This window comes from Syngnathoides biaculeatus, chromosome 6 (assembly GCF_019802595.1).
Source record: "Syngnathoides biaculeatus isolate LvHL_M chromosome 6, ASM1980259v1, whole genome shotgun sequence".
In the NCBI taxonomy this organism is placed as follows: Eukaryota; Metazoa; Chordata; class Actinopteri; order Syngnathiformes; family Syngnathidae; genus Syngnathoides; species Syngnathoides biaculeatus.
Window position 1 is genome coordinate 1070486 of NC_084645.1, and position 6695 is coordinate 1077180.

A 6695-nucleotide genomic window follows, 5' to 3' on the forward strand; every position below is an offset into this window, starting at 1 on the left:
TGAATTTATTTTGACCTTCTGTGAACCCATGAAAGCAGTTGTCCAATTGTTTAATGTTTCAGTGCTGGTACTTTTGGCTGGACAGCAAAATTCGCAAAATGTGTTTGATCCAAAAAGATTTCCCAAAATGTCCACTTTTATGTTTTTCTGTGATTCTTCCAGTCAGTCTCCTTATGACATGCAAAGCCTAATTGGCACTTCTTTCTCAGAACATACTGTACCGTTGATCGATACTTTGGCATTGTCTTGGTTTCAAGATGTCAACACCTGCACAGTATTATTGTGTGAATAGTAACTGCAATTGAACAAGGAAATGTATTGGTCGATTAGTGACTAGAACACGTGTTGTGTCGCTCATTTCCTTGTCAGCCAATAGAAAGTTGTAAAAAATAAAACCTGACATTTGAAATCAGAAGTATAGACAAGGTATAATTGAGTTAACTTATAATGGTCCTACAATTTCACCTAAAAACCGAACATCCCTAACTTTTTAGTTAACAGTGTATGTGACTGAAGCTTTGAGTCGAGTCTAATCATTGACAGCCTTTCAAATCTTAACCGGAAATGCTGCAGCATGCCACAATTAAGTCTCAAGATTTTGACAACCTTAATGGAAAAACAACAACAATCATCATACCGAGTCTTATGGCTACATAGGAGGAATTTTACTCATATCCACAAATGTAATTTTATTCTAAAACACAGGTGTGTAGTGTTGATAAACTTAAAACGTGCTCAAAATGTGCTCCAAGTGTAAATAATATGTAAAGAGTGTTTGAGTTGTGTCCTACCATCAGAGATGATGTCGCCGTCCTATGTTTCTTGTAAATTGAGGCCATCACGCTCAGCGAGTTAAACCTGAACATTCAGCGGTGACGCTCGAGCATTTTCTCCTCCCACCGGATGAACTTTACCTGCTGCTTCCCTCTCACGTGCACAGCACCGACGCCGCGCTTTCTGCTGGAGGAAAAGTAGAATGACAGCGGGGAAAGCCTGTAGGCTGGGCCATCGCTGACCTTTGACACGTTTAACCCCATAAACCAAACTATTTGGTTACTTTGTTTAAGTAGCATTTATACCCATGTTTTAAAATCATGAACATGCTTATTTGGAATATATATTACTCCCCATTCAATTGAATTATAATCAATAATCTTTTGACACTGACAAGGAGAAATAACATTCTGCCTAATACAGCAGAAATATGGTTCCTTGCCCTTGTTTTGACTAATAATACGACTAATAAAATTTATTTACTGTATATCAATGGCTTAAACTGATAACTAATAAGTCATTTGGACAATATTCCTTCTTTCTTCAGACCAGAACAAAGTGGTCAGCACATCCAGCCATCCATTTTCTTTGCTGCTTATCCTCACGAGGGTCGCGGGGCGTGCTGCAGCCTATCCCAGCTGTCAAGGGGGCAGGAGGCGGGGTACAGCCTGAACTGGTTGCCAGTCAATGGCAGCACACAAAGAGACAAACAGCCGCACTCACAATCATACCTAGGGGCAATTTAGAGTATTCAAATAATGATGCATGTTTTTGGAATGTGGGAGTGCAGGCACGGGGAGAACATGCAAACACAGAGGGGTCCGGGATTGAACTGAGGACCCTGGAACTGTGAAGCCAACACTTTACCATCTGAGCCACCGTGCCGCCTGGTCAGATCATATACTGTATTTTCTGGCCTACAGAGCGCACCTGATCATAAGTCTCACCCAGTACATTTGTAAAGGAAATCCCATTTGGCACATACATATTCCGCAGCTGTGTAAAGGCCGCGAATGCCCACATTGAAAAACGAGATATTTACAAAGAAAGAGAGTACACAGAAAGAGTCTTCAAAGTTTTAATATCTTAGCTTAGATTAACATATCAACAACACGGTAGCACGAACAGGGCTGTTTAAAAAAAAAAAAAAAAACAACCTGTAAAAAAAAAAAAAAAATCAACCATGGAAGCTACACAGTAGCAACACGGTTAAAAGAAAAGAGACCCGGCAGTACCACAGCAGCAACATGCCCGGTTAAAAAAAAACATACCGGTAAAAGTCACTTTCTCACATATATTCCACCGGTCTCACTCATACCCTTTCCGCTTGAGTGCCCCCTTGCGGCCGTTACAAAAAAAATCCACAAATTAGCTACATCCCTGCATTAACTGCAGGTTGGAATGCGTGTGAAAAAAATCGCGGCTCATAGGCCGGAAATTACGGTAGTTGCACTCCAATTTGACCATCTCAGCAGTAAAAGATTCCCAGGCCCGAAAAAGAAAAAAATCTTGGAAATAAACAGTAAATACTTCCAAACACAGTCTGGCTAACTTGCCAGACAGCCAGCTTAAACATAGTATCTGTTTAAGTAATAAGTTAGAGTTTTGCAAGACAATGAAATACAGGGCATTATTCGAGGGTGCTCTGAACATCTGGGTGCATGTTTCAGGGTGAAGCTGCTAATTATTGACAGTCGAGGGAATGACATCAGCCTTTCCCTCTCAAGGTGAGGAAGAATTTCCAAAGCCTGTGTGTCAATAAAAGTATCATCATGTACTGGATACTTCTAGATTTCATTGGTGTACCTCATAATGGGAAATTCTGACTGGAAAATGACCTTGATATGTTTTGTATTTCTTGAAATTCAAACTGGTCAGACAATAGAAGTGTTTTCTAATTCCTAAAATAACACACGCTCTAGCTTCCTTTACTTTTACATAAACAAAGCATGACCTACCTGACCTCCACTCCTCCCTCAGGAATGCTAATAAACAGGTTAAAGTTGGCAGTATATTTTGACGCAGCACTACTTCACTCCACTGGACAATCTGCAGTACATACTACTCAACATTATGAGTGAAGTGAAGTGAAGTGAAGTGATGGGACGTGCATTGTGATTTCCTGTGAATGATGGAAACGTCCATCTGTGCATTTTCTCAGACGCTTATTCTCACTAGGGTCGCGGGAGTGCTGGAGCCAATCCCAGCTGTCAATGGGCATGAGACGGGTACACCCTGAACTGGTTGCCAGCCAATTGCAGGACACATACATATGAACAACTATTCGCACTCACAATGACACCTATGACCAATTTAGAGTTTCAAATTAATGCATGTTTTTGGGATGCGGGAGTACCCGGAGAAAAACCCACGCAGGCACGGGAGAACACGCAAACTACACACAGGCGGCCCGGGATTGAACCCCGGTCCTCGGAACTGTGAGGCCAACACTTTACAGCTGCTCCAGTGTGCCGCCTGATGGAAAAGCGATCATCTAAAAATGTAAACCTTTTTGAAAATGATTCAGAGGGTTCGATGCATGATGTTCACATATTTAGGAATGAAATATATCTCGCATGTCCGCAGAGCTTGTGTATATATTTACCTTCACCAAGATCAAACCCTTCAAAATTCTTAGCCCAGTGGTGTACGTTGTGCCGGAAGTGAGCTGTAGACTGAGCAAGGTGCAAGTTTCAATCTCCCAATTGCCACTCACGTGTTCTAGGCCAATGATAAAGGACACACCTTTGTTGCGTTGGTACGGCCATTTTGGCAAAGATCACTTGTAATGAAACCCAAAATATGACACCATTTGTCAACGTTGCACAGTCAAGAAAACTAGAGCCAAAGTATTGCTGATTGATATTATTGTGTTTCCTATGCTGCTGCATCACTGATAATGAATTATTGTGATGAATTATAAACAAGATCAGCGTATGTATATTATTTATTACTAACACAATTAAAAATACTTTTGAGCTTATGTGTGTCAAACTAGTAACCATGGGGAATTCTAAGCAAAGAGGTTTAGGAATGCTTCTCCGACCCTTAAAACGCAGGCAGAAACATTCTTTGAGGCAATGGGGAATTTTTTCATTTTTTTTTTTTTAAATATTGCGGTGGTTCACCTGGTAGAGGATTGACCTCACAGTTCTGAGGTCCTGGGTTCAATCCCGGACCCGCCTGTGTGGAGTTTGCATGTTCTCACCGTTCCTGCGTGGGTTTTCTCCGGGCACTGCGGTTTCCTCCCACATCCCAAAAACCTGCAACATTAATTGGACACTCGAAATTTCCCCTAGGTGTGATTGTGAGTGCAGCTGTTGTCTGTCTCCCTGTGCCCAGTGATTGGCTAGCAACCAGTTCAGGGTGTAGCCGGCCTCCTGCCCGTTGAGAGCTGGGATAGGCTCCAGCACTCCCCACGACCCTTGTGAGGATAAGCAGCTAAGAAAATGGATGGATGTTTAAATACTGCATCATATTACAAGCATCTATTTTTTGACCTCTCTCCCTCTGCGTACATTGGTAGCCCTCTGCAGTAATTAGTACCCAAGAAGTAGGTTTCAGTTTCCAAAGGGTTGGTGACCCCCGATCTAGACACTACTGAAGCGTCACGGACGCGACGGCGCACCACTAAATGTGACACAAAGGTGCCACGAGAGGCCGCCCAGGAGGCGACCGAGCGGATCAAAATGTATCCCAACCAAACGGCTCGTCGCAGTTCACCCGCGACCCCCGACAGAGGATTCGATGGCTGCTACGCTCTCGTCCCTCTTGTCCTCCTTACACTGCTCGCTTGTATGGCAGCCTTGGTAAGGAGCTCTCTCGCTTTCTTCCATTCCTCTTTGCTCGATCACGTGACCTCAGCAGTGCTGTGCTCACCCACAGGTTCTGTTCCTCAAGAGGAGACTGAGGTAAGATTTTCATTGGCTCGAATCACGATCCTTAGGTTTAATCATTTAGAATAGTCATGCCTCATTGTGTCAGATTAAATGAGCTGCGCCACCGGCTGATTCCAACATACAGCTACGATCGATCCTGCAGAGCATGAAGACCACCAATGGGAGGATGGTACACTGGAAAGTGACCAAGTACTCACTGCTCACTAATAGCAGCAACTCATGGACGGTAGCGTCCGTTGTGCTGCTGCATGTAACAGACGAGACAGACAACGGAACGCTTCCAACTTTTGGGGAACAGTTTTTGGAAGACACCTTTTATGCTCCAGCACAAACAAGGACGACAAAGACCAAATTGGATCAGTTTGGTGTGGACGAACACATATCTTGAACAATCGCAAATTTTCTTCTGAATAAAGAGACACTCCAGCAACAGAAGAAACCGTTGAACTGCCCGCATGTGGCCTGAAGTCCATTTGAGTTTATCAAGGGACTGCAAGTGCCTTAATAGACACTAGATGGCGCCATTAGCACATTCTATGAATACCTAATGTTGCGGCACAAAGTATTTTTTGATGAGTTAAACCAGATCTGGCCAAAGTGTGGCCCATGTTCATCAGACCACCGAACGTTTAAATCATCCTGAATTCTGCAATATTTTAATTAAAATTTTTTTTGACCAAAACTGTTTTTCCTCCCTACAAATTAGTTTTTTTTTAATTTATTATGAATCGAAAACAACGTAATAAAAAATACGTACAATAAACATTTTATTTTTATAACTGGTTCATTAAAAAATCATTGGTAATATTCATTTATCGTTAGTAATAATAATAAGTAATCCGACACTGTTAAAAAAAAAAAACCCTCGCTCCTCACTCGCGTGAGTGGGAAAAAGGATTTTACAAACATCCGTAGGAACTTTCAACAGCTCCAAAATCTGTTTTGAAAGACAAGATGTCACCACAGAGCCTTTAAAGATGACAAGGGACTGTGTTCATCTTTCCATTTGTTTGGAGTTGCTTGAACAAATGAGATGCATGCATCTAAATGTTTGTCCGCAGATACCGGCAATCCATTTTTTATTGATTGATTTACTTATGTGCCCTGTAATTGCCTGGCAAACAGTTCAGGATGTACCCCAACTCCTGCCCGTTGACAGCCGGGATAGGCTGCAGCACTTCCGCAACCCTCGTGAGGATAAGCAGTTCAGAAAATGGATGGATGGGTGGATGATTTACTTATATTTTTAAAGCAAATTAGACTTCAAACAATCTTGTAATCAATACATGATCAGTGGTCACTTGATCAGTGTTGGTCAAGAGATGCATGATTTAATTGATGGATTGCAAATAGGACAAATGTATTTGGAAATGAATCATTTTTTTGCACATTTATTAATTTAATTTAAAAATATGTTCACTAAAATGTACCATTTTATACATCTTAAAGTTATTTTATTTACTGGAAACAAAAAATGCCAGTAAAATAAACCATGTGACATGTGCATTTAACATTTAACATTTTACATTTATATCTTTTATTTTAGTGGTTAATTAAGGTTTTTACATAATTTGTATTCATTTTTCTCATTTGGTGGAGTATTGTAAATACAATAAAAAATTAGCAAACTATACGGTTGGACATTTAACTTTTCTGATTTAATAAACAATTTAAGTGTGGTGAAATTAAAGCTATATTCTAGATAAAGTAAAAATGAGTATCACTTTTTTTTCATTACACCATTTTGCATATCTGATTTCCATCGTAGGATGATCTATCTATCTATTATCTATCTATCTATCTATCTATCTATCTATCTATCTATCTATCTATCTATCTATCTATCTATCTATCTATCTATCTATCTATCTATCTATCTATCTATCTATCTATCTATCTAATCTGATACACAAATGTTCTAGCCCACCAATCTGTTTTTAGAAATCCAACATGGTTTTTGACCACCCCGCTTTGAGTTAAATGCTGTGAAGTGTGTCTATAAATAAAATACCAAAGAGTTAA